Source organism: Psammomys obesus, unplaced genomic scaffold, assembly GCF_907164565.1.
Source record: "Psammomys obesus unplaced genomic scaffold, mPsaObe1.curated_primary_1811, whole genome shotgun sequence".
Lineage (NCBI taxonomy): Eukaryota > Metazoa > Chordata > Mammalia > Rodentia > Muridae > Psammomys > Psammomys obesus.
Genome location: NW_026586589.1, coordinates 478,174 through 484,606, shown reverse-complemented (window position 1 = coordinate 484,606; position 6,433 = coordinate 478,174).

Genomic DNA, 6,433 nt, shown 5'->3' with positions numbered 1-6,433 from the left:
GTTGTTTCTTCTACAATTTCTGGCTAGGACAGTTCCCAGGCAGCTTCTCCAGATGGGCTTGGACATTCTTGGTTCCCATGGCCCCTTTCTTGCTGTTTTTTCATCCTGCTTTGTACTTTCAGCCCCTGCTTACTTAACCTTCCGGTGTCAGTGCTGTCTTAGTTTTCTGTTACTGTGATGAAATACCACGACCAAAAGTAACTTGGGGAGGAAAGGGTTTATTTCCTCTTGCAGCATATAAGTCCATCACCAAAGGAAGCCAGGGTGGGAGCCTGGAGGCAGGAACGGAAACAGAGGCCACGGAGGGGAGCTGCTTACTGACTTGATCTCCATGGCTTGCTCAGGCTTTTTCATCTACAGCCAGGACCACCAGCCCAGGGGTGGCCCCACTGACAATGGGCTGGGCCCTCCCATGTCAGTCATCAATCAAGAAACTACCTGACAGGCCTTCCCAGAGGCCAATCCTATGCAGGCATTTTTTTAAATTAAGATTTCTTGGGGCTTGAGAGATGGCTCAGCGGTTAAGAACACTGGCTGCTCTTCCAGAAGACCCATGTTCCATTCCCAGCACCCACATGGCAGCCCACAACTGTCTGTAACTCCAGTTCCAGAGGATCTGACACCTTTGCACAGGCAAGCAAGCAGAACACCAACACACATAAAAATAAATAAATCTTACAAAAATGTTCTTCTTCCCAGATGACCCTAGCTGTGTCAAGTTGACATGAAAACTAGCTGGCACAATTATTGTCTTCCAGACTACATGGTGTTAAGGTCCATATTATTCTGTCTCAGGCCATTGCCATCAAAGAGATACTAACCATTACCATCTGTCTTGACTATTCTTGGTCGTCAACTTGACTACATCCGGAATTAACTGAAACCCAAGTGGCTGGGTATGCCTGTGAGACATTTTTCTTAATTAAATCATTTGAAGTGGGAGGATCCACCCCTAAATCCAGATTTTTGAGGTGGGAATATCCATGTTGAACCTGGGCCATGCTTTCTGCTGGCAGCTTATATAAAAGACGTGGAAGAAGGAAGCTCTTTCTTTTTTTCCTGTTTGTCCTTGATCTTGAAAAACAAAAAACTGACATTGCTGTCTACTTCTTCAGAGTTCTAACATTAAAGACCAGCTGAGACATCCAGCTTCATGGACTGAACAACTACTGGATTCTTGGACTTCACTGGGAGACAGCCATTGTTGGATTAGCTGAACCACAGCTAGTTAAGCCACTGTAATAACCCTTTTTATAATGATAGATTTATTCTGCCAGTCACGTTCCCCTAGACCAGTGGTCCTCAACCTTCCTAATACTGTGACCCTTTAATACATTCCTTGTGCTGTGGTGACCCCTTCAACCATAAAGTTATTTTGTTGTTACTTCATAACCACATTGCTACAGTTATGAACTGTAATGTTTGACCCCAAAGGGGTGGCAACCCATAGGTTGAGAACCTCCACTCTAGAGGCTCCTGACACATACACCATCTCAGAGATATCAACTCTCAAGGTTATTCTTTTCACTGCTGAAGACCTCTCCATCTCCAAGTGGTGGTTCCCCAATCTGGCCTTCCACTTCTTGTGATAGCCATCCCCTTTCCTCTCTGGCAGGTTTCTGGAGAATTCTGTACCTTACTGTCTATATTAGTTAATTTCCTAGTTGCTGTGCTTGAGTTGGCTGGCCACCTGGCACCCACAGTCAGGAAGCAGAGGGAGAAGAATCTTGCTGCTCGGTGAGCTTTTATTCTCTTAAATGCAGTCCAGGATCTCGGCCCAGGCAACGGTACATGGGCTGAAGACCCACGTTTAAAATGGGTCTTCTCGCTTTAAGATAATCCCTCACACATAAGCCTAGAAGCATCTCTCTTTAGTGATTCTAGAGCCTGTGAAATTGAAAATCAACATTAGCCATGGCTACTCCACCCTAACACACCATTCCTAAAGCTGTAATGGTCCATCCCTCAGAGCACCTTTCCATAGGCTCATGACCATCTCATGGTACAGAATCCATACTGTCCAAAGTCAAAACTCCCTGCAGTCTTTCAAAGTTTCCACTCTTTCTAAAAGTATAAGTTCAAAGTCTTTCCTGAGACAGGTAATCTCTTAACTTTGAGCCCTTGCACAGTTAAAAAAAAAAAAAAAAGAAAAAGCCATGTACTTCCAACATACAGTGGCACAGAGTAAGCCTTTCCATTCCAGAGGGCTGAACAGGGGAAGCACAAGGAATGACTTGACCAAAGCTGAAATGCAGCCTGGGCAATGCCAAACCCTGCAGCTCCCTGTTACACACCGCTGCTTATGATGGAGTGATCTGGGCTCTGCCCTTCCAGCTTGGCTACCCACACCCACAACCCCCACCCACAACCTCATTGTTGAGCCAGCTCTACCTTGTATCTGTAGCTCTCCTTGATGTATGCCCGTGATTTTGGTATCTCCAACATTCTGGACTAGCCTTAGCTATTATTTTCACAGCTGTATGCCATGGCTCCTCCAGGCCTCCTCGCTGGAACTCCAACCCTGCCTTGCGCTTCCTCACTTGAGTGTCCTTCTGGAACTACAAAGCAAGACCTGGCTCACTCTCAATCCTGCATCTTCCACGACTGTGGAACTTTCTGGCATGGCATGAAGTGGTACTGACTTGGTTAGGATGGCGCTTGGGCTTTTTGGACTACAGCTGCATTAGCTTCTGTGTGCTGACCCTGGTGGAAAACTTCCTCAGCTGGTTTAGGCTGGATTCTTACAAATGAATTCAAATTTTCACAAGACAGAGCCTTGCACAGTAGGGCCTGGCCCTCAGGACACCTTCCCGATTGTCTCCATGCAGGGTACCAGGTCTCTCTTTAATAGTATTTAACTCTTTAATAATCACCATGGCTTTCAAACCTGCCCTGCCTGTAACATTCAGTTTGCTCCACCTTTTCTTGCCAAAGAGCTTATTTTTCATCTCTTTGGGCTCCATTTGGCATCTTAAAAATTAGTTATGTGTGTCTGTGAGTGCTTATGGGGGCCAGAAGAGCCATCAATCAGATCTCCTGGAATTACAGGTGGTTGTGAGCTGCCTGACCTGGGTGCTGAGAATTGAACTTGGTTCTTCTGGAGGAGCAGGAAGGGCTCTTAACCACTACGCCATCACTCCAGTCCCAAGCCACATGTAAGAGTCAGGTCTGCCCTTCCACCATGTGGGTCCTGGGGATTGAACTCTGGTTGTCAATTTGAACCTCCCTCCCCAACCCAACCATGTCATAGGGCCTCTGTTCCAACTTTTTCTGTCTCTGATTGTTTCCTCCTTGTGGCCTCCCTGAGAGCATTAATCTGTGTTCATAGCATAGCCTGAGAGCTCTCCTGCCTTGAAATTCCCTCCACCAAACAAATTATTTCTATATTCAGAAATAAGTTATTTTTGTATTCAGCCTCACGTTTTTAGGGCAGGATCCAGACGGATTCTTTATTAACAGGAATGGTCCCATTCCTTATAGAGTCCTTGTCCCCACTGTTCAGTTAGCTTTAACTGTCAGGTTCACACAGCCTAAATTACCAGAGAAAAAGTAGTCTCCATTGAGTGATTGTCTGTCAGGTTTGCCTATGGACACACCTATGAAGGGTTGTCTTAATTGAAGTAGGAGGGTCCAGCCCAGTTGAGAAATACAATATTCTGGGTGGATGGTCCTGGGACATATAAGGAAACTAGCTAAGTATGAAATCTGTGTGTGAGTCAGAGATCTAGCCAGAAAAATGGCAGTCCTCCATGGTTCCTGCTTCGAGTTCCTGCTGTGCTTGTGTTCCTACCTTGACTTCCCTCAATGATAGATTGTGACCTAAAAGTATAAGCTGAAATAAACCCTTTTCCTCCCCCAAGTTGCTTTTGGTCAGAGGGTTTCAACACAGTAACAGAAAGAAAACTACAACACCCTGGAAACCTTGTGAGTCAGGTTTCTGCTGTTTGGATTTTTCTAGCATTCTAGTCTTCCAAACTCCCACCAGAATGGACCCTTAAGCTCAGCTTGTAACATTCAAGAGCTTTTGCTAGTCCAAAACTATAAATTCATCTACATTTCTCTTAAAACTGGTTCCACAGACCTATGAACTATAGGACTTTATGACAGTTAGTACCCCACTCCTGGTACTAACTCTGTCTTTGTTGCTTTTTTGGTTATAGTGACAAAAATGCCTAACAAAAGCAAGTGAAGGAAGGAAGGGTTGATTCTGGATACTGCCCATCAAGGTGAGGAAGTCATGGGAATGGGAGCTTGCCTTGTCCGGAAGTAGAGATCTGAGTGCTGCTCTTTGCTTGAGCTTTCTAGTCTTCTTGTAGTCCAGAAACCCACTCCACAGAATGCTGCTGCCCACAGTTAGGTCTCCCCACTTCAATTAATCCAATCTAGATAATCTCTCAGTATTAACCATCACACTGTCCTATGATCCTATGGTAGATTAGCAATGCTAATTAATTAGGGTATCAACACCCCCCACTCAGCTTTGAAGCAGCTCCAGAAGAAAGATGGTCTTTGCCAGCTTGTCAATGATTTGATCTTGCTGATCTGTCAAGGGGAAATAGAGAGGCAAAAGGTCATAAATACTGTAAAAATTCCCATGCTTTAACAATCAGGCTGCATTTGGAGCTGGGCTCATGGACACCTAGAGCCTAATCCCAGTGACTCACAGTCCCTTACCCCAATGGCCCACCTCAAGAAAACAACTCATAAAGTTTACTACTTAACACCTTAACATCCACCATCCTCCTATGGCTCCAATATCAATTTACCCAGGAGTTCTCCAATGACAAGACTAAGCTGCTGTAAAAGACCATCCCAGCCTGGGAGCAGTGTGGCTCTCTGAGAAAACACCTGTGCTCTCTTGCCATGAACTTCAATACATCCCTCTATCTTTTTGTAGCCTGGTAAATCCTTTCACCACCCCCATACCTGGCCTTCCCCACATTTGGCACAACACAACACACCACACTTTATTGCCATTAGTTCATTTCCTCTTTACCCAGTTTCTCCATTATGAATGCCAGGTGGTAATACATTTCCTATCTGCCGCTGTCTATCAAGGTGAAGTTTATCACCACCGTGTCAGTCAGCACGCATCCGTTAGCCTCAGACTGAGGGCGGTCTGAGGTTTAAGAAGAGGTGGCCCAAGGACATTTAAAATAGAAAAGGCAGAGCCAGGGTTTGAATCCAGCTCTAAAAGAGCCTACTATGTGCCAAACAGTATGTCAGGCATGTAGACAGAGTATCCTGTTGGGGGTAGCAGCAGTCCTGCCTGGACGCGGTCATAACTGTGGTCACTGCCGCCCTGTTTGTCTCTGTTCTCTCTCCTTTTCTCTCTCTCCTCTTTTGTTTCTAAAAAAATTCAGACATACAGGAAACATTTGCTGTTTATCCATCACTCCAGTCCCACAGCTGTTGACATTTTCCTCACTTTGGTCTATTTCTTTGGTGCCAACATTTTCTAAAGTCAATCACAATCATCCCAAGTTTTCTTAAGAAAAAAAACCCAAAAACTTGAAGGTGGAGCGTCGACGGTTTCATCCCATGGAAGCTGGTGGGCTGTCACAGAATGAAAAGGTCCCAGGGCTCCCCATGACAACCGCATGCAGTAGGCTCTGTTAGGAGAGAAACTGAGGCACGGGAAAGGAAACCAGCTAGGAGGAGGCAATGAGGCCGAGTGACCTGGGGCTCTCTAGGGGCAATTTCTACACTCTTGGTCCATTTGTTTAGTCTAAACAGCAGTTGCAGCGGGCACCTGAGGGAGCGATGGGGACTCAGGGCTGCCAGGAGTAGGTAACACCTCTGGGAACCGGAGCGCTCTCATGCAGCCCTGCCCTGGGGTGGAGGCAGAATGCTCTTTCCCAGACGGTGACCTTTGGGGTTTGTTATGAATAGAGATTCTTTCTGGGGAATGTGATGGCTGATGGCGGGAGCCTGCGTCCCCAGACTTAACACCCAGGAATGTGGACAGGCATTTCCAGCCCCAACCCCAGAGACTAGAAGTTGGCTCTCAACAGCCCTGGTTCTAAGCAGCTCTCATGGACATCCAGCTACTAGGGAGGAGGCCTGGCGCCATCCATCCTCAGCTGGGAGGCAGAAGTTCAGGGTAAAGTAGGTTTTAACACCAAAGAGAGCTAAGATTCATCTCTGCCTTCCCAGCTATGTGACCAGACAGGCAACCAACCTGGGCAAGCCACTGTTTTCACATCATCATCAAAAAATAAATAAAAAGATAAAGATTATAAAAAGCAGGTCTTACATCGGGTCTGGCAGGGTAGGGTAACCAGGTACCAAGAATAACCTTCATTGATTTCGGTCCTGCAGATAGGGCCCCCAGCATCGTGTGACAGGCAAGCACTCGGTCCTAGAGCCTTCACTGCAACTCCTGCAGTTCCCATTGGCTGCTTTTCTGCAGTGGACAGGGCCGATTTCCTAG